Genomic DNA, 21,818 nt, shown 5'->3' with positions numbered 1-21,818 from the left:
GATAAACGTTTGAAGAACGTAAAGAGTGGTCTCTGAAGATTAGATATTTTATTTAATAATAATAATCGTAATGTCTGACATTTCTAGGTATTAAAAGAATGTAAATAAAAATGTATTCGTCCTTTTATTTGATCTCGAATAGACCAATCTAGGGTTTTCATTTGTCAAAGTACGCTGTTTTTATTTTCAGCAGACGTCTTTCCAGATACAGTTCACTGTTACCTAAGAATCTTCAAACGATGATTATTACCAATGTGGTCAGAAGATGTAGTGAAACGTTAAGTTTAAAATACCGGTGAACAGTTCGTACTTTCACTCAGATACAAAACAAACCGACACCTCTCTTCTCACAATTATAGTTTAATACGTTTGCTCAGATACAAAACTAACTCGTGTGCGAAGGGGATACAAATACCCCCGATCCCTCCAGCTGAGAAAAGTTCTTTTGTAAAACTAAATATTTATCACCGTATTTAATAGAAGAAGCAGTGATTGTCTGAAAGGTACCTCAGGAGGTTGTCATTGGTGGACAGTTGCTATGCATCAACCACTAAGATAATTCATCCTCCATTAGATCTCAGATTTTCCTACATGAAACAAATATTTAGTATCGTTTCAATCTCTAAGAATCGTTCTAGAAAAAAAAAATGTACAGACTGGGCAGTGGTGGAAACAAAAATGTTATTCGAGTGTCCAAACCAAGAGGTGATGTGGGGCTAGTAACAGAACTCAATTTGAAATGTTTTTCCATCGTTTTATTGTTAAAACTAGAAGCTGCCAAAAGATAAATTTGCTGAATCTTCACATTTCTGTATAATAAATAATCGTGATGTTGTCTTTTGTCAGTTTTATTCTTACCTTTAAGTCGGTCCCAGTTTCGTGCATTTCTTTTGTGTGAGTTTGTGTTTAACACAAAACACAGTTTCTTAATCATTTCTTCCTTTATTTGAAACATAAAATAAAAAAAAAACAAAATCAAGGTCACAACCAGAATTTCTGTTTGAGGATAGAAGGACATGTCCCATAACTCCGTTTTGTTATATTTAACATCTGGATGGATTCCGTTTCTGAAGAAATGAGTTCTGGCCTTTCAAAACTGTCAATGTGGAGCAGCCCCATTAGAAAACTACAATATTTTGTCAATGTGAGTATAACTTACAAACTTGCAAATTGCATTATATGTCAACAATATGCCTGAACACAAACGATATGCCTGAACACAAACGATATGTCTGAACACAAACGATATGCCTGAACACAAATGATATGTCTGAACACAAACGATATGTCTGAACACAAACGATGAACAAAATTGTATTTGCTCTTCCCTCTTGTCTTTCTTTCTTCTTCTTTCGTTGGGACGGAGGGAATTTCGGAAATGTATTCCCCTAAATACCATTGTCTAGATCCCTCAACCATTGTCCAGATCCCTCAAACATTGTCTAGATCCCTCAACCATGGTCTGGATCCCTCAACCATTGTCTGGATCCCTCAACCATTGTCTAGTCCCTCAACCATGATCTGGATGCATCAACCATGGTCTATATCCCTCAACCATTGTCTAGATCCCTCAACCATTGTCTAGATCCATCAACCATTGTCTAGATCCATCAACCATTGTCTAGATCCCTCAACCATGGTCTGGATCCATCAACCATTGTCTAGATCCCTCAACCATTGTCTAGATCCCTCAAACGTTGTCTAGATCCCTCAACCATGGTCTGGATCCCTCAACCATTGTCTGGATCCATCAACCATGGTCTAGATCCATCAACCATTGTATAGATCCCTCAACCATGGTCTGGATCCATCAACCATTGTCTAGATACCTCAACTATTGTCTAGATCCCTCAACCATGATCTGGATCCATTAACCATTGTCTAGATCCCTCAACCATTGTCTAGATCCCTCAAACATAGTAAAACTTGTGACCTTAAATATCTTTGTCACTTACGTGCCTTCAAGTATATAAATGAAATCCATTTAGATTCAACATCATATTCCAGTAGATGTTTTCTGTTGCTACGAAGTTCAACCATTACCATGGTTTCGGTTTTATCATCATAATTACCTTTTGCACAATACGTTGGCAGGTGTTTACACTAATTCTGTGTTCTGGTAAAGAAGTAAACAAACAGTCTCGTGCTACATAGCAGGTTAATGTTAAACAAGTACAAAGTGTAACGTTCAGAACTCGACTTCTCCAAATGCCAGGAGTAAACGTTTCAGTTTGTCGTTTTAAATAGCACTGGAGAATGAAGTTGGCGGACGTCAGTCGGGTCAGAAGATGCATAGTTCGAGCCGCGATGTATCGTTGAACTCGCTTCGCACTTTTCGCAGTGGGCGCGTTATAAAAGCGACAGTAAATTTTGCTACTTGGTTTAAAATAGTCATGCAGATGGTCGATGCTGTGGTTTTACGTCTGACTGGCAACCGGAAGAGCCATATAAGAAGTAGTCACTGACATTATAGTTTATGCCATGGGTCACCCAGGGCAAAACAGTCAAAAGTTGTTTAAAATTCTGATTATTGTGGTCTGAAAAACATGACTGACTCACTACACGAGTTGGATATATGATTTGAATCATCAAATACGTAAGTTGTTTCATATGTATGTTGTTTTATTGGCTCGGGTCTTTCTTTTTTCACTTGTCTGTTGTTTTCCTGACTCGTGTGTCATTTTTTTGACTCATTTGTTCTGTCGACTATTTTATTTATTTCTTGAGTCTTGTATGATTTTAACGACATGTGTATAGTTTCATCAAAATGCCTGTTTTTTTGTGACTAGAGTATTGTGTTTTTGTCATATCTTTTATTTTCGTGACTCGTATCTACTTTCCGTAACACAAGTATGGTATTAATGTTTAGACAAGAAACCACACGAATAAAAAGAAACCATAATTCGTCACAATATATTTATAAGGCTAACTAATTACCATAAGGTGGTTCCATGGTTAATACATTTCGCTTCCCACTGGTTGATAAGACCACACATACTTCGACAACTTTTGCGTGCTTTGGAAACAACATGTTGAACTAACTAACTCATGAAGAACTCAAACTGGCTACGGTAGGAGTTAACTTGGCAAAAGCTCAACTTCTCCAAATGAAAACATTTCAGAAGATGTTCGATCTTTGCGGAGATAAACAAGAGCTGACTACTTCAACAAACACTCTATAAAAGTGTCCTTCTTACATTACCAGATTCATTGTTTGTAATTAAATCTAAAGCTTTCCAATTGACTATTTGCGCCCAACGCAGGTAACAAACCAATAATTTTAACTTTTATCGCTAACCCGCCAAGGAGAACATTTCAACTGTTTTAAGTCGTAGATTTAAGATGTAATAATGATAAGATGAAAGGGAAAGGGATGATCAGAGCTCGTGAGAAAGAAAGAAATTACTATAACAAAGCTTAAATCATGAACCTAAAGACTTAGAACAGTTTAACGGTTCAGTTGTTAAACTTAAAAAGTGCAAGTTTGTAGAGTTAAGAGATATACTACCATTAATATTTATGAGATACTACCACTGCTCTAGAGATAACTTCCACGTTCTGCGCTAGAGGGCAGGACGTCTTTCACCTTTGGATTTGGAACGGAAGCTTTAGGACGCGGTAGAAGACACTTTCTTGCGTTCTAGTAAAATTGGCAAGCAACACCGGCGCGTGCCAACGTTCTGTTTGAGCGACGAATAAGAAAAGCAAGAAGAAGGTGCTGTATATTATTAATATTAATACTCTCTGTTGACACTTGTTGGATCGTAATGTTGCGAGTAGTTTTAAAGTTTACATTACACATGTGTTACGAGTTCTGTTCCAAAACGTGAATCAAAACTCGAGAGACACCAGTGTACTTTGTCTCTTGAACAGAGAAGCGCGTTACTGGCGATCGATTTTGCCTCATAATACAAGTGTTTTATCATTAGACAGTACGAAGGTGCACCCTATCACGTAAGTCGGCTCTCTAAAGGACGCTGCAGCAAATGATAAGGTAAGTTTTAAAACAGTGGCACTACTATACTGTAGTAAAAACAGTGGCACCTCTATCTTGAAGTTGAAACAGTGGTGCCTCTATCCTGTAGTTAAAATAGTGATACCTCTATATTGTAGTTGAAACAGTGGTACCTCTATCCTGTAGTTAAAACAGTGGCACCACTATCCTGTAGTTAAAATAGTGGTACCTCTCTCCTGTAGTTGAAACAGTGGTACCTCTATCCTGTAGTTAAAACAGTGGTACCTCTATCCTGTAGTTGAAACAGTGGTACCTCTATCCTGTAGTTAAAACAGTGGCACCACTATCCTGTAGTTAAAAAAGTGGTACCTCTCTCCTGTAGTTAAAATAGTGGTACGTCTTTCCTGTAATTAAGACAAAAACAAAAATACATACAGTTTTAAGTCATTTTATCGGTACGTGCGTCATAACGTATATAACTAAAGCTTTACTAGAAGTGTATGTACCATGGGGTATTGTATGTACCTCGTTACACAAACTACAACAGGTTTACAACTTTCAAAGTCCTAAAACAATCCTTGAAATATGGTCTATGCCATCTCTTGTTCTATATCTGGAGAGATAATCTCTCCATCATCACGTATCTAAAGGGTCAGCGTAGTTTAAGTTGTATTGAATTCTATGTTAACATACTAAGAACCCGTGCAGTTCTATGTAGTTCCTTGTTCTTACCTTCCTTTCAAGCACGTCACTATGGCTACTTATAAAACTCTCAGGTAATGAACCAATCGACACATTTTATTTTTTTTTGCTTCTTCTTAGAATATTTTATTGTTTCTGTTCATTAAACAGTTTGATATACTTTGTAATTCTCTAACCAGGAAGTACGCTTCACAGTCATGTTTGAAAATTAAAATATAAAAACAGCATCTTTTCTGTCAAATCAAAGTGAGTTTTCTTCCTGTCGTAGAAAGGAAATACGTTTTTTAATATTATCTACAACGCGATTGGCTGAATTCCATGTTTTCTGTATGTAAATGTATTGTCATTGGTAATTGGTTGAACACTTACATTTGTTAGACTATTGTAACATGATTCGTGACTGGTCAGTGTACTAACACAATCCTTATGCTGTTTTAAGCACGTGAATTCGTCACAAACGAGCTTCTTTTGTTTAACTTCATTGTATGAGATTCACTCGTTCCTCACAAACCTATCTCTCACAGTGAACTCTACATAAAGCCAGCTTAAAGGCGAATTTCCATGTTCCATGCACACGTGATTGTTCCCGTATCTGACTCTTTTGTTGGCAGTGGGCCAGACTCGATGACAAAGTTCTAGGAACACAGGGATAACACTTGTCCGATATGCAGACTTCACCAGCTGTTGATATTTCTTAACTTTATCATAGTACACTCTTAGCAGAGGTTGTGTAAACAGTGCGTTGTCACTAACCAGATAGTCAAACCCATAGTCACAGAGTAAACCCATCTAATCTGAGATGGATTGATATATTAATCTATTTGAGGCTGTTCAAAACAGTGCTCTGTATTATATGTTACTTTGCAATTATATGTATATATGTATATGTCAAAAACATTTTGAGAAAACAAGGAAAGTGACTTTGGAAATTTTTGGTTTGATGTTGAAAATTTTTATTTCGGTATAATGTGACCCATACGTATGGGTATAAAAACACAAGTGAAAGTTTTGTATGTCTCCACAAAGCTGTCACTAATGTGACCCATACGTATGGGTATAAAAAACACAAGTGAAAGTTTTGTATGTCTCCACAAAGCTGTCACTAATGTGACCCATACGTATGGGTATAAAACACAAGTGAAAGTTTTGTATGTCTCCACAAAGCTGTCACTAATGTGACCCATACGTATGGATATAAAAACACAAGTGAAAGTTTTGTATGTCTCCACAAAGCTGTCACTAATGTGACCCATACGTATGGGTATAAAACACAAGTGAAAGTTTTGTATGTCTCTACAAAGCTGTCACTAATGTGACCCATACGTATGGATATAAAACACAAGTGAAAGTTTTGTATGTCTCCACAAAGCTGTCACTAATGTGACCCATACGTATGGGTATAAAAACACAAGTGAAAGTTTTGTATGTCTCCACAAAGCTGTCACTAATGTGACCCATACGTATGGGTATAAAACACAAGTGAAAGTTTTGTATGTCTCCACAAAGCTGTCACTAATGTGACCCATACGTATGGGTATAAAAACACAAGTGAAAGTTTTGTATGTCTCCACAAAGCTGTCACTAATGTGACCCATACGTATGGGTATAAAAACACAAGTGAAAGTTTTGTATGTCTCTACAAAGCTGTCACTAATGTGACCCATACGTATGGATATAAAACACAAGTGAAAGTTTTGTATGTCTCCACAAAGCTGTCACTAATGTGACCCATACGTATGGGTATAAAACACAAGTGAAAGTTTTGTATGTCTCCACAAAGCTGTCACTAATGTGACCCATACGTATGGTATAAAAACACAAGTGAAAGTTTTGTATGTCTCCACAAAGCTGTCACTAATGTGACCCATACGTATGGGTATAAAAACACAAGTGAAAGTTTGTATGTCTCCACAAAGCTGTCACTAATGTGACCCATACGTATGGGTATAAAAACACAAGTGAAAGTTTTGTATGTCTCCACAAAGCTGTCACTAATGTGACCCATACGTATGGGTATAAAAACACAAGTGAAAGTTTTGTATGTCTCTACAAAGCTGTCACTAATGTGACCCATACGTATGGATATAAAAACACAAGTGAAAGTTTTGTATGTCTCCACAAAGCTGTCATTAATGTGACCCATACGTATGGGTATAAAACACAAGTGAAAGTTTTGTATGTCTCTACAAAGCTGTCACTAATGTGACCCATACGTATGGATATAAAAACACAAGTGAAAGTTTTGTATGTCTCCACAAAGCTGTCACTAATGTGACCCATACGTATGGGTATAAAAACACAAGTGAAAGTTTTGTATGTCTCCAGAAAGCTGTCACTAATGTGACCCATACGTATGGGTATAAAACACAAGTGAAAGTTTTGTATGTCTCCACAAAGCTGTCACTAATGTGACCCATACGTATGGGTATAAAAACACAAGTGAAAGTTTTGTATGTCTCTACAAAGCTGTCACTAATGTGACCCATACGTATGGATATAAAAACACAAGTGAAAGTTTTGTATGTCTCCACAAAGCTGTCACTAATGTGACCCATACGTATGGGTATAAAAACACAAGTGAAAGTTTTGTATGTCTCCACAAAGCTGTCACTAATGTGACCCATACGTATGGGTATAAAAACACAAGTGAAAGTTTTGTATGTCTCTACAAAGCTGTCACTAATGTGACCCATACGTATGGATATAAAAACACAAGTGAAAGTTTTGTATGTCTCCACAAAGCTGTCACTAATGTGACCCATACGTATGGGTATAAAAACACAAGTGAAAGTTTTGTATGTCTCCACAAAGCTGTCACTAATGTGACCCATACGTATGGTATAAAAACACAAGTGAAAGTTTTGTATGTCTCCACAAAGCTGTCACTAATGTGACCCATACGTATGGGTATAAAACACAAGTGAAAGTTTTGTATGTCTCCACAAAGCTGTCACTAATGTGACCCATACGTATGGGTATAAAAACACAAGTGAAAGTTTTGTATGTCTCTACAAAGCTGTCACTAATGTGACCCATACGTATGGATATAAAAACACAAGTGAAAGTTTTGTATGTCTCCACAAAGCTGTCACTAATGTGACCCATACGTATGGGTATAAAAACACAAGTGAAAGTTTTGTATGTCTCCACAAAGCTGTCACTAATGTGACCCATACGTATGGATATAAAAACACAAGTGAAAGTTTTGTATGTCTCCACAAAGCTGTCACTAATGTGACCCATACGTATGAGTATAAAAACACAAGTTAAAGTTTTGTATGTCTCCACAAAGCTGTCACTAATGTGACCCATACGTATGGGTATAAAAACACAAGTGAAAGTTTTGTATGTCTCCACAAAGCTGTCACTAATGTGACCCATACGTATGGATATAAAAACACAAGTGAAAGTTTTGTATGTCTCTACAAAGCTGTCACTAATGTGACCCATACGTATGGTATAAAAACACAAGTGAAAGTTTTGTATGTCTCCACAAAGCTGTCACTAATGTGACCCATACGTATGGGTATAAAAACACAAGTGAAAGTTTTGTATGTCTCCACAAAGCTGTCACTAATGTGACCCATACGTATGGATATAAAAACACAAGTGAAAGTTTTGTATGTCTCTACAAAGCTGTCACTAATGTGACCCATACGTATGGGTATAAAAACACAAGTGAAAGTTTTGTATGTCTCCACAAAGCTGTCACTAATGTGACCCATACGTATGGGTATAAAAACACAAGTGAAAGTTTTGTATATCTCTACAAAGCTGTCACTAATGTGACCCATACGTATGGATATAAAAACACAAAGTGAAAGTTTTGTATATCTCTACAAAGCTGTCACTAATGTGACCCATACGTATGGATATAAAACACAAGTGAAAGTTTTGTATGTCTCCACAAAGCTGTCACTAATGTGACCCATACGTATGGGTATAAAAACACAAGTGAAAGTTTTGTATATCTCTACAAAGCTGTCACTAATGTGACCCATACGTATGGATATAAAAACACAAGTGAAAGTTTTGTATATCTCTACAAAGCTGTCACTAATGTGACCCATACGTATGGATATAAAAACACAAGTGAAAGTTTTGTATGTCTCCACAAAGCTGTCACTAATGTGACCCATACGTATGGATATAAAAACACAAGTGAAAGTTTTGTATGTCTCCACAAAGCTGTCACTAATGTGACCCATACGTATGGGTATAAAAACACAAGTGAAAGTTTTGTATGTCTCCACAAAGCTGTCACTAATGTGACCCATACGTATGGATATAAAAACACAAGTGAAAGTTTTGTATGTCTCTACAAAGCTGTCACTAATGTGACCCATACGTATGGGTATAAAAACACAAGTGAAAGTTTTGTATGTCTCCACAAAGCTGTCACTAATGTGACCCATACGTATGGGTATAAAAACACAAGTGAAAGTTTTGTATGTCTCTACAAAGCTGTCTCTAATGTGACCCATACGTATGGATACAAAAACGAGTGTTTTTATATCCAGTAGCTTGATAAATAGTATAGCGAAGTGTCCACTCTTCGAGCCACGATGCCACTGAAAATGCTTTTAACTCAGCCATGGGCATATTTGACAGTGGTGCTCAACTGCATTATTCACTTCACATCACTATACACGACCTTAGTGGTAAGAAGATAGTGCTTACCGTGTGTTTTCCCTCTGGTAAGTAGTTATAAATTAGATACCGATATACCTAAACTTCAGAGGTCTTTTACCTCGCCGCTTAGCCCCTGGTTTCATGATGTAACCTTAGGAGTCTTTCACCTGGCTGGCCGTTTAGCACCTGGTTTCGTAACGAAACCTTTCACCTTGCCATCTAGCTCCTGATATCGTAATTTGCCATTCAGGTTGAATACTCCTCTGAAACAAACATTGACTATCTAAAAGTTATTATAATGCTTCTTTATGTTTGTTTCTTGTTTGTTTGTTTTCTTTAAAGACAAAACGAAATCGCTGTTGCTAAAGTGCCTGTTTTATCAAACCATTCAAGGCATCCCTTTACACAATTGTCAAAATATTGAGACACCTCGTAAAACAAAAAAATGAACGATGTATAGACTTCGATCCTGGATTAAAAATGCTTTTCGTCGTCAGTTACGACTCGCCTCCATCTTGACTTTAGAGTACTGAAATACGGTCAGACAGACGATCACGAAATAAAACACGAAAACAAAGCTTTAGGGGATATTCATTATACACGTTACGCCGAGCTAGACTTGGCAATTAATACCGTGTGCAGAAAGGGAAATCAGTTGAAATGTTTACTGATTAATCGACTCAGAGAAACAAGTCGAAAAGTATTGTCAAACAATACAAGACAAACAGATTTAATGAAGAAAGCAAAACCTAATAATGCATCTCGTACCGTTCTCACCAACCCAGTTGTATAATCACAATGTTTGATTGCTCTCTAAACCACTTTGTGTGTGTGCAAACAGATACATCAGAACTATCTCTTTTACTTGTTTGTAACTTAAAGAAAGGTCTATTCACTTTACCTGTATGTGCAGTATAACTTATGATATGTAACGCCTCCTTGTGGAGAAAGTGCTTTCTTCATTTTCCCCAACCAAATACAAGACCATATGTTCAGTTATAATGCACAGTTATGCTCAATATCTTTAGAATAGGTTTCTGAAGTTCACTAAGATATTTAAAACGAGATATTTTGTTGTTGTTGTTTTGTCTATCATCCTGTAAAGCCATTTGGAAATGAATTACATTATAAAATAATCTCAGAGACTCAGTAGTAAATTTAAAGTTAAAACCACGATTTTGACACTCATGGTTTGCAACAGCACAAATAACCTATGTGTACATTCACGGTTAATAACAAAAAACGACGTTATCCATTGGCACTTCCAGGCGTGTTCTTTAAACAACTTAATATTAATCTTAACAAATTATCCACCGGTGGAACAGTAGAAATATTATGGAGTTACGACGTTAAAATCAGAGATTCGACTCTCGATTGTAGATGAAAAGAAGATATTTTCACAAATACCTATTAATATCTCATAATAATAGATAATAATAATAATTATGTTTCCACAACTAGCTGTAACAAGTTCTAACGAACTGTTTCTACAACTAGCTGTTACAATATCTGGTCACATATTCCACAACTAGCTGTTATTATCTCTGATAAAATGTTTCCAAAACTAGCTGTTGTTGCTACCTCTGATAAAATATTTTCACTACTACCTGTTGCTACCTCTGATAAAATGTACATATGTGTATATAAATACACACTCACACATAAAATAATTTACATTTGCTATCACTAATTTTCTATGGAAAGAAAACTGGGCCTGAAAACATTTGACGTCATCGTCTCTCCAAAACCCCAGATCACTAGGCATCCTGAAATGGTCATTCAAAAAATATTTTAGCTTTTGAAAGCTACATATACCTTATGTAAATCAGGTGTGTTCTGTTTACGTAATCATTTGAAGAACAGCTGAATTATACGTCGTGTGTGATTTAGTAATTGGTAGTTTTAATTCGGAACTTAAGGTCCAGCTGCCCATATACAGCTGGATGTACGTAATTAAATAATTTTCGTGTAGCTTGAGCATGTTATTTACAAATATGCTTACTAACAGCTGACACATATAACTAGTAAGACGATTTACGCATGCGCGAGTACCAGTAAAGTGACGAGTCATTCAGAAAGTTACGAAACAACGTGAGTTATGTTTTTCTGGTGACCTTCACTTATGTTTCCTTTTGGAGAGGGAAGTCGAAGTGCTGTGTGTGACATGTGGGTTCTAGCTCAGGAACGACAAATACTGTAGCTTAGAAAAACTAGAGTTGTAGCTTAGCAACGAGTAATACTGTAGCTAAGAAAAACTAAAGTTGTAGCTTAGCAACGAGTAATACTGTAGCTTAGAAAAACTGAAGTTGTAGCTCAGCAACGAGTAATACTGCAGCTTAAAAAACTAAAGTTGTAGCTTAGCAACGAGTAATACTGTAGCTTAGGAAAACTAAAGTTGTAGCTTAGCAACGAGTAATACTGTAGCTTAGAAAAACTAAAGTTGTAGCTCAGCAACGAGTAATACTGTAGCTTAGAAAAACTAAAGTTGTAGCTTAGCAACGAGTAATACTGTAGCTTAGAAAAACTAAAGTTGTAGCTTAGAAACGAGTAATACTGCAGCTTAGAAAAATTAAAGTTGTAGCTTAGCAGCGAGTAATACTGTAGCTAAGAAACAACTAAATTATAACCTTGCAACTATTTTGTTGTTGTTGAGCAGTAACGTACATGACACAGCTCTCCACTCTAACCTGTTGGTATATATACTGTATGTATCATTTCCACGTAATAACTGATGTTACTGTATTATTTGTAGTAGTGATAATTGTACGGTTATTTTTAATTAATCTACTTGTACATTCAGATATATGTGTATATACATACATATATATATATATATATACTTTATATGTTCCATACCGATTTTCTGCACCGTACTTACGTGTACGCCCTATAGTTGGCACTCCATGAGGTTAGATAATAAATCCAAATGTCCATTTCAATACTGCATCCTTCCTTAAATATATAAAAGCAAATTTAACTTTCAGTACTTTTTCCGAAAGGAAATTCCTCTCAGGGAGAATTCGTGTCATTATAACAAAAACGTATTCAGGTATTGCATCTCTTACTGTCAATCATAGGATATACGAAATAATTACTTTAAAAAAATATCACTAAATCTATATGTCATATCTAACCAGATCTACTAGTAGTTTATCTGTTGTAATGTTTGGAGAGTTTTAATCACTCCATTCATGTTCATTGTTTTACTAATGGTGTTTCAATCAGTAAAGTTTATCACTCCATTCATGTTCACTGTTTTACTAAAGGTGTATCCATCAGTAAAGTTTATCACTCCATTTATGTTCACTGTTTTACTAAAGGTGTATCCATCAGTAAAGTTTATCACTCCATTTATGTTCACTGTTTTACTAAAGGTGTATCCATCAGTAAAGTTTATCACTCCATTCATGTTCACTGTTTTACTAAAGGTGTATCCATCAGTAAAGTTTATCACTCCATTCATGTTCACTGTTTTACTAAAGGTGTATCCATCAGTAAAGTTTATCACTCCATTTATGTTCACTGTTTTACTAAAGGTGTATCCATCAGTAAAGTTTATCACTCCATTTATGTTCACTGTTTTACTAAAGGTGTATCCATCAGTAAAGTTTATCACTCCATTCATGTTCACTGTTTTACTAAAGGTGTATCCATCAGTAAAGTTTATCACTCCATTCATGTTCACTGTTTTACTAAAGGTGTTTCCATCAGTAAAGTTTAATCACTCCATTCATGTTCACTGTTTTACTAAAGGTGTTTCCATCAGTAAAGTTTAATCACTCCATTTATGTTCACTGTTTTACTAAAGCTGTATCCATCAGTAAAGTTTATCACTCCATTCATGTTCACTGTTTTACTAAAGGTGTATCCATCAGTAAAGTTTATCACTCCATTCATGTTCACTGTTTTACTAATGGTGTTTCCTTCAGTAAAGTTTATCACTCCATTTATGTTCACTGTTTTACTAAAGGTGTATCCATCAGTAAAGTTTATCACTCCATTCATGTTCACTGTTTTACTAATGGTGTTTCCATCAGTAAAGTTTATCACTCCATTTATGTTCACTGTTCTACTAAAGGTGTATCCATCAGTAAAGTTTGTCACTCCATTCATGTTCACTGTTTTACTAAAGGTGTATCCATCAGTAAAGTTTATCACTCCATTCATGTTCACTGTTTTACTAATGGTGTTTCCTTCAGTAAAGTTTATCACTCCATTTATGTTCACTGTTCTACTAAAGGTGTATACATCAGTAAAGTTTGTCACTCCATTCATGTTCACTGTTTTACTAATGGTGTTTCCATCAGTAAAGTTTATCACTCCATTTATGTTCACTGTTTTACTAAAGGTGTTTCCATCAGTAAAGTTTGTCACTCCATTTATGTTCACTGTTTTACTAAAGGTGTATCCATCAGTAAAGTTTATCACTCCATTTATGTTCACTGTTTTACTAAAGGTGTATCCATCAGTAAAGTTTATCACTCCATTCATGTTCACTGTTTTACTAAAGGTGTATCCATCAGTAAAGTTTATCACTCCATTTATGTTCACTGTTTTACTAATGGGGTTTCCATCAGTAAAGTTTATCACTCCATTCATGTTCACTGTTTTACTAAAGGTGTATCCATCAGTAAAGTTTATCACTCCATTCATGTTCACTGTTTTACTAAAGGTGTATCCATCAGTAAAGTTTATCACTCCATTCATGTTCACTGTTTTACTAATGGTGTTTCCATCAGTAAAGTTTATCACTCCATTTATGTTCACTGTTTTACTAATGGTGTTTCCATCAGTAAAGTTTATCACTCCATTCATGTTCACTGTTTTACTAAAGCTGTATCCATCAGTAAAGTTTATCACTCCATTTATGTTCACTGTTTTACTAAAGGTGTATCCATCAGTAAAGTTTATCACTCCATTCATGTTCACTGTTTTACTAATGGTGTTTCCATCAGTAAAGTTTATCACTCCATTTATGTTCACTGTTTTACTAATGGTGTTTCCATCAGTAAAGTTTATCACTCCATTCATGTTCACTGTTTTACTAAAGGTGTATCCATCAGTAAAGTTTATCACTCCATTCATGTTCACTGTTTTACTAAAGGTGTATCCATCAGTAAAGTTTATCACTCCATTCATGTTCACTGTTTTACTAATGGTGTTTCCATCAGTAAAGTTTATCACTCCATTTATGTTCACTGTTTTACTAATAGTGTTTCCATCAGTAAAGTTTATCACTCCATTCATGTTCACTGTTTTACTAATGGTGTTTCCATCAGTAAAGTTTATCACTCCATTTATGTTCACTGTTTTACTAAAGGTGTTTCCTTCAGTAAAGTTTATCACTCCATTCATGTTCATTGTTTTACTAATGGTGTTTCCATCAGTAAAGTTTATCACTCCATTTATGTTCACTGTTTTACTGAAGGTGTTTCCATCAGTAAAGTTTATCACTCCATTTATGTTCACTGTTTTACTAAAGGTGTTTCCATCAGTAAAGTTTATCACTCCATTCATGTTCACTGTTTTACTAAAGGTGTTTCCATCAGTAAAGTTTATCACTCCATTCATGTTCACTGTTTTACTAAAGGTGTATCCATCAGTAAAGTTTATCACTCCATTCATGTTCACTGTTTTACTAAAGGTGTATCCATCAGTAAAGTTTATCACTCCATTCATGTTCACTGTTTTACTAATGGTGTTTCCATCAGTAAAGTTTATCACTCCATTTATGTTCACTGTTTTACTAATAGTGTTTCCATCAGTAAAGTTTATCACTCCATTCATGTTCACTGTTTTACTAATGGTGTTTCCATCAGTAAAGTTTATCACTCCATTTATGTTCACTGTTTTACTAAAGGTGTTTCCTTCAGTAAAGTTTATCACTCCATTCATGTTCATTGTTTTACTAATGGTGTTTCCATCAGTAAAGTTTATCACTCCATTTATGTTCACTGTTTTACTGAAGGTGTTTCCATCAGTAAAGTTTATCACTCGATTTATGTTCACTGTTTTACTAAAGGTGTTTCCATCAGTAAAGTTTATCACTCCATTCATGTTCACTGTTTTACTAAAGGTGTTTCCATCAGTAAAGTTTATCACTCCATTCATGTTCACTGTTTTACTAAAGGTGTTTCCATCAGTAAAGTTTAATCACTCAATTCATGTTCACTGTTTTACTAAAGGTGTTTCCATCAGTAAAGTTTAATCACTCCATTTATGTTCACTGTTTTACTAAAGGTGTTTCCATCAGTAAAGTTTAATCACTCCATTCATGTTCACTGTTTTACTGAAGGTGTTTCCATGTGTAAGCAACACATTCTTTTGAGCAGTATAGCAGGTAAATATGTACAGATTATGGTTGAAGAAGTAATTGCTGTCATTCTATCTTTCCTCGTGCGTTGCTGAGAGGAACAGTTACGTGATGAAAGGGAAAATCGTGACATATCTTATTTTGTTAAAAAATACACAGTTTTAATGATTTTTACAAAACGATCATATTTCTTTGTTATATTTTTAGCTGTTGTTCGATAGATTATAAAACATTGATTGTTATTTAAATTGGTTAAAGATTTACCGGATTTCTTCGTGGTTCTATATACGTGTGTGTCTCCTGTACACTGTAATATGTTTTATAGATTATGTGTTATTTGTGTGTATGTACTTGTATACATTATGTAGGAATAGAGTGAAATATCATACAGATACATATGTTATACAGAACAAACACATTATAAAGTTCTATCAAACTAACACGGACATAATTACTGTAATAAGGACGAAAGTCTAAATTTTAATACGAACGTCCAAATTCGTCCATAAAGATATTGTAAGTAGGATCTGTAACACAGTATTTTAAAGATAACAAAAAAATAAAACTGCTTCAGTATGACAACATTGGAAGGAGGAGGTAAAGATATGCGAGTCATAAACGGTAAAACATCTTACGTCATGAACATGTCGTTTTCTATTTCATTTGTGTCATATCCATCACGAAAGTCGAATTTTAAGAACCTTTCACATAGGTGTGAAGACCAGGTAATGAAAGTATGTCACGTGATATCAAATCACACACTCGATAGGTTTGTTAATAAAGCCGTGCTTTCCTTGACACCTCGCCCTCTATACAGCGTGATGAAATCAATAGATGATGTAGTCTTTCTTCCGAGGCCAAGCAGGTGGCGCTCCTTAATTAGTGGACGATTAAACTTGAGTAATAATTTAGTTGTAATCATTACTGAATAAGGAAACACAGTTTAAATGTGCAGGTTTTAGCAGTTATACGTTTAATGAAACATAAGGATTAAATCACATTGTTTAAATAAACAGTTTCAGTTTATAATGTATATGGTACATAGGAACTGAATTAAACAATTTAAATAAGCCAATATTAAGTGTATATTTCATAAGTGTAATGACGTATAATGATTACAATATATTGTTTGAATAAAAATAGTGTAAGTGCATAATGCGCAGATATTACAAGTACGATTACGGATAAAACTTAAAACAATGTATTTAACTTACTTATCTTCCGGCCCGGCATGGCCAAGCGTGTTAAGGCGTGCGACTCGTAATCTGAGGGTCGCGGGTTCGCATCTCCATCGCGCCAAACATGCTCGCCCTTTCGGCCGTAGGGGCGTTATAATGTAACGGTCAATCCCACTATTCGTTGGTAAAAGAGTAGTTCAAGAGTTGGCGGTGGGTGGTGATGACTAGCTGCCTTCCCTCTAGTCTTACACTGCTAACTTAGGGACGGCTAGCACAGATAGCTCTCGAGTAACTTTGCGCGAAATTCGAAAACAAACAAACAAAGTTATCTTCCATTTTTGAATAAAGTATAAGACAGGGTCCTAATGGTCTATCTGAAAGCGTGAATTACCGGACCAATCGTGTGCTAACACTTGTTGCACACATTTCTTCGTAACATCGTTAAGTGCCGTGTTTTAGCATGTGCTCTCCTCTCTGGGTTTCCATTTATTTTGTTTTCTATCAGCGAATCATGTCAGTACATAATATATTGTATTCGATTCATCAAATGGTATACATTTCGGTAAACAGTTCCACTATTTCTGACTATGTTGGCTTCCTAGTGGCACAGCGGAATTTCTGCGAACTCTTTCCCCTTAAAAACCGGGTTTCGATACCCGTGGTAGACAGAGCACAAACAGCCCACTGTGCAGCTTTGTGCTTAATTCAAAACAATCAGTCAATCAATCCAAATACATGCTGTATTATGTTTTTGATTCAGTGGGACCGATTATAAATATTTTTTACTCTTACTGAGTTTGTGTTCGATTCATTATGTAATGTAAAATGTGAATAACCAGTTCAGCTCTTTTCGAGTACAAAACAAATTTTGTGTTCGATTCATCAAGTCATATTAACCCTGGTAAACAATTCAACTCCTTCCGAGTAGGCTCTGCATGGCCAGATCGTTCTCAATCTGTACTGTTCGTATCGTCTGTAGGGCCTCAGCATGGCTAGGTGGTTAGGGGCGCTCGACTCGTAATCTAAGGGTCATGGGTTCGTATCCCCGTCGCACCAAACATGCTAGCCTTTTCAGCCATGGGACATTATAATGTTACAGTCAATCCCACTATTCGTTGGTAAAAGAGTAGCCCAAGATTTGACGGTGGGTGGTGATGTCTAGCTGCCTTCTCTCTAGTCTTATACTGGTAAATTAGGGACGGCTATCGCAGATAGCTCTCCTGTAGCTTTGCATGAAAGTCAAAAAACAAAAAAGAAACTTTTTGAGTACGTGCTAAATTGTGCTTTCTATACCGTGAATCGAGTAAATTGGTGATAAGTGCTACGGACTGTTTCCGCGTAACCCATACATTTTATGTTCGATTCATCAAATAGTGTATACCCGGGTAAAGAGTTAGACTGTTACTTTTTTACTTTTTTTCTTAGCACGTGGTTTATTAAATTTTCAGTTTACCAAATCATCTCAATCGATGTTTAGTTGTTCCAACTCTTGTAGGTACCAGATTTTATGTTCGATTCATCAAATAGTGTATACCCGGGTAAAGAGTTAGACTGTTACTTTTTTTACTTTTTTTCTTAGCACGTGGTTTATTAAATTTACAGTTTACCAAATCATCTCAATCGATGTTTAGTTGTTCCAACTCTTGTAGGTACCAGATTTTATGTTCGATTCATCAAATAGTGTATACCCGGGTAAAGAATTAGACTGTTACTTTTTTTACTTTTTTCTTAGCACATGGTTTATTAAATTTACAGTTTACCAAATCATCTCAATCGATGTTAAGTTGTTCCAACTCTTGTAGGTACCAGATTTTCTGTTCGATTCTTCTATAACTTGTAAGCTCGTATCTTTAACCTCAAGAAGTAATTTAGTATTTGTTCCCGACTTTCGCAACTTGAGAAGATGGATGACTAGAAGTTGAACGTTATGTTATTAATGTAACCCTCACACTAGTAACTATACTCTGGGGAACAACATCAGAGCATGCTCTGTTTCAAAACATATCAGTTGTTGTTTTTTGTTTGACGTGAACTGGATAGCGAGCAATATTTTAAGATATACTAGGAATGTACCTATTGAAATAATATATGCTGTTTTATCAATACGGATATAACAGCCTTTATATTTAAGAAAAGAACAGAGAATAGAGAAACCGGCATTATCGTTAATACTCTGAATCAAACTTTGGAAAGTCTGAAATATAACATTACTTAATTGGACACATAAAAACTAGAGACACTAGAGTACCTTCTTACAAAGTCTAATGACTACTAAAAACCAGTTATTACTCGCTAACAAGGCCTAGTAACCAATAAAAACTAGTTAGTACTCCCTAACAAGCTCTAGTAACCAATAAAAACTAGTTAGTACTTCCTAACAAGGCCTAATAACCAATAAAAACTAGTTAGTACTTCCTAACAAAACCTAGTAACCAATAAAAACTATTTAGTACTTCCTAACAAGGCCTAGTAGCCAATAAAAACCAGTTAGTACTTCCTAACAAGCTCTAGTAACCAATAAAAACTAGTTAGTACACCCTAACAAGCTCTAGTAACCAATAAAAACTAGTTAGTACTTCCTAACACGGCCTAGTAACAAATAAAAACTAGTTAGTACTTCCTAACAAGCTCTAGTAACCAATAAAAACTAGTTAGTACTTCCTAGCAAGGCCTAGTAATCAATAAATACCAGTTAGTACTTCCTAACAAGGCCTAGTAACCAATAAAAACCAGTTAGTACTTCCTAACAAGGCCTAGTAACCAATAAAAACTAGTTAGTACTTCCTAACAAGGCCTAGTAACCAATAAAAACTAGTTAGTACTTCCTAACAAGGCCTAGTAACCAATAAAAACTAGTTAGTACTTCCTAACAAGGCCTAGTAACCAATAAAAACTAGTTAGTACTTCATAACAAGGCCTAGTAACCAATAAAAACTAGTTAGTACTTCCTAACAAGGCCTAGTAACCAATAAAAAGCAGTTAGTACTTCCTAACAAGCTCTAGTAACCAATAAAAACTAGTTAGTACTTCCTAACAAAGCCTAGTAACCAATAAAAAGCAGTTAGTACTTCCTAACAAGCTCTAGTAACCAATAAAAACTAGTTAGTACTTCCTAACAAGCTCTAGTAACCAATAAAAACTAGTTAGTACTTCCTAACAAGGTCTAGTAACCAATAAAAACTAGTTAGTACTTCATAACAAGGCCTAGTAACCAATAAAAACTAGTTAGTACTTCCTAACAAGGCCTAGTAACTAATAAAAACTAGTTAGTACTTCCTAACAAGGCCTAGTAACCAATAAAAACTAGTTAGTACTTCCTAACAAGCTCTAGTAACCAATAAAAACTAGTTAGTACTTCCTAACAAGCTCTAGTAACCAATAAAAACTAGTTAGTACTTCCTAACAAGGCCTAGTAACCAATACAAAGCAGTTAGTACTTCCTAATAAGGTCTAGTAACCAGGTCTAGTAACAGTTGGTGCTATATTTTGGTACATAGTTTCATTGTTGTATAAAGAACACTGCATTCGCCGAATTAAGTAAAATTGAGTTTATTTCAAAATCATATTTCCTCGAGACTTGAACGATGAAACAATTCTCCGCTACTAGAAAGTGGTTTTAATATTTGAAAATATTCAGATGTGTCAAAGTAGCGATAACAACAATGTTCTTGTTTAGATCAGAGAGGAAAAGAGCACGTTGTGTCACTAGATTATAACGATAAGTCACTAAGATCTAACTAACTTGATCTATGTTAAATAGAACAAACGGTTGTACTGATAAGGAATAGTTTCTAATTCAATGATAAACAACTAAATACTACGTGGTCGAAACATTGAATTACAAAAAAATATATGCACACATCTGGAGATTGCTTTGTTAGTTAGATATCATGATACAGTACTTAGAAAATAGGTGTCAGTCATTACAACCGAAACGAAGTTCGGTTTGAATTTCGCGCAAAGCTGCACGAGGGATATCTGTGCTAGCCGTTCCTAATGTAGCAGTGTAAGACTAGAGGGAAGGCAGCTAGTTATCACCACCCACCGACAATTCTTGAGCTACTTCTTTGACCAACGAATAGTGGGATTGACCGTTACGTATAACGCCCCCACGGTTGAAAAGGCGAGTATGCTTGGTGTGACGAGGATTCGAACCCGTGACCCTCAGATTACAAATCGAGTACCTCAACCACTTGGCCATGCCAGGTCGCCGAAAGGTGTTAGTAAAACGTCTGTGGCTAAGCCTTTTCACTTCTTGACGTATTTTAGATCGATATCAGTTTTCCTTTGATTGTGATATTTTTGTAACTTTCTTGTGGTCTAGTGGTTAACGTTTCGGGCTGCAAATTGATTGTTCGGCACAACGCATTCATCTGTGGACACAGATTTTAATATTTTATCATTTCCTGTTAAATTTCATTTAATGTGTTTATGTAATAACACCATGACAAATATTGAGCTATTTCTCACATAATTGTTTCTTTAGTTTTTATTAAACTCTTACTAATAGTGTTATTCGCAATGTAACATGTTCAGTTTTCAGTTTATCCCAAATAAGTTTAGTTTTTTGTTATGTGTGTGTGGTTGTGTTTACTGTGGTTTTTCCTTACCAATAACGTAGAACATGCTTGGTTTAGCGGATCGTGTACAAGTGACCTTCTTAGCGTAACCTTTTCTTACAATTACCTCCATTTTGCCTTGTTTATTAACTGGAAATACCCTGTAAGTCTTGGCATGTAGGATTTCTCCCTCTCCTTGATTTTTACATACAGAAATGTCATGAGACATGTCAACATCCATTCCAATAAATTTCGACTATGCATGTCACTGGGACATCTCGAAACCCTTGAAAGTTGGAAGTGGGTATGGTTAAGAATTTACAATACATTACCTTGTTAAAACTTGAGAAATACTGTACATTAAGGTGTTAAAACTTGAGAAATACTGTACATTAAGGTGTTAAAACTTGAGAAATACTGTACATTAACGTGTTAAAACTTGAGAAATACTGTACATTAAGGTGTTAAAACTTGAGAAA

At 35.5% G+C, this 21,818-nt stretch overlaps 1 protein-coding gene across 4 annotated transcripts in view; it reads left to right on the top strand.

Moving 5' to 3' along the window:
- The first annotated feature begins 2,217 nt into the window (after nucleotides 1-2,217).
- The window catches only part of LOC143224733 (extracellular serine/threonine protein CG31145-like), a 65,537-nt gene continuing 45,936 nt past the window's right edge, over nucleotides 2,218-21,818 (top strand). The window contains exon 1 of one of the 4 annotated variants that reach the window (XM_076452996.1): nucleotides 2,218-2,596. The gene's annotated coding sequence lies outside the window, so the exon portion shown is untranslated. Of the gene's footprint in view, nucleotides 2,597-3,592; nucleotides 3,995-21,818 lie in introns of those variants that run through there. The other 3 variants (XM_076452997.1, XM_076452998.1, XM_076452995.1) reach the window with 3 other exon arrangements.

This window comes from Tachypleus tridentatus, chromosome 9 (genome assembly GCF_004210375.1).
Source record: "Tachypleus tridentatus isolate NWPU-2018 chromosome 9, ASM421037v1, whole genome shotgun sequence".
NCBI lineage: Eukaryota > Metazoa > Arthropoda > Merostomata > Xiphosura > Limulidae > Tachypleus > Tachypleus tridentatus.
Note: the sequence above shows the minus strand (reverse complement) of the source record. Positions and strands in the feature narration are given on the sequence as shown.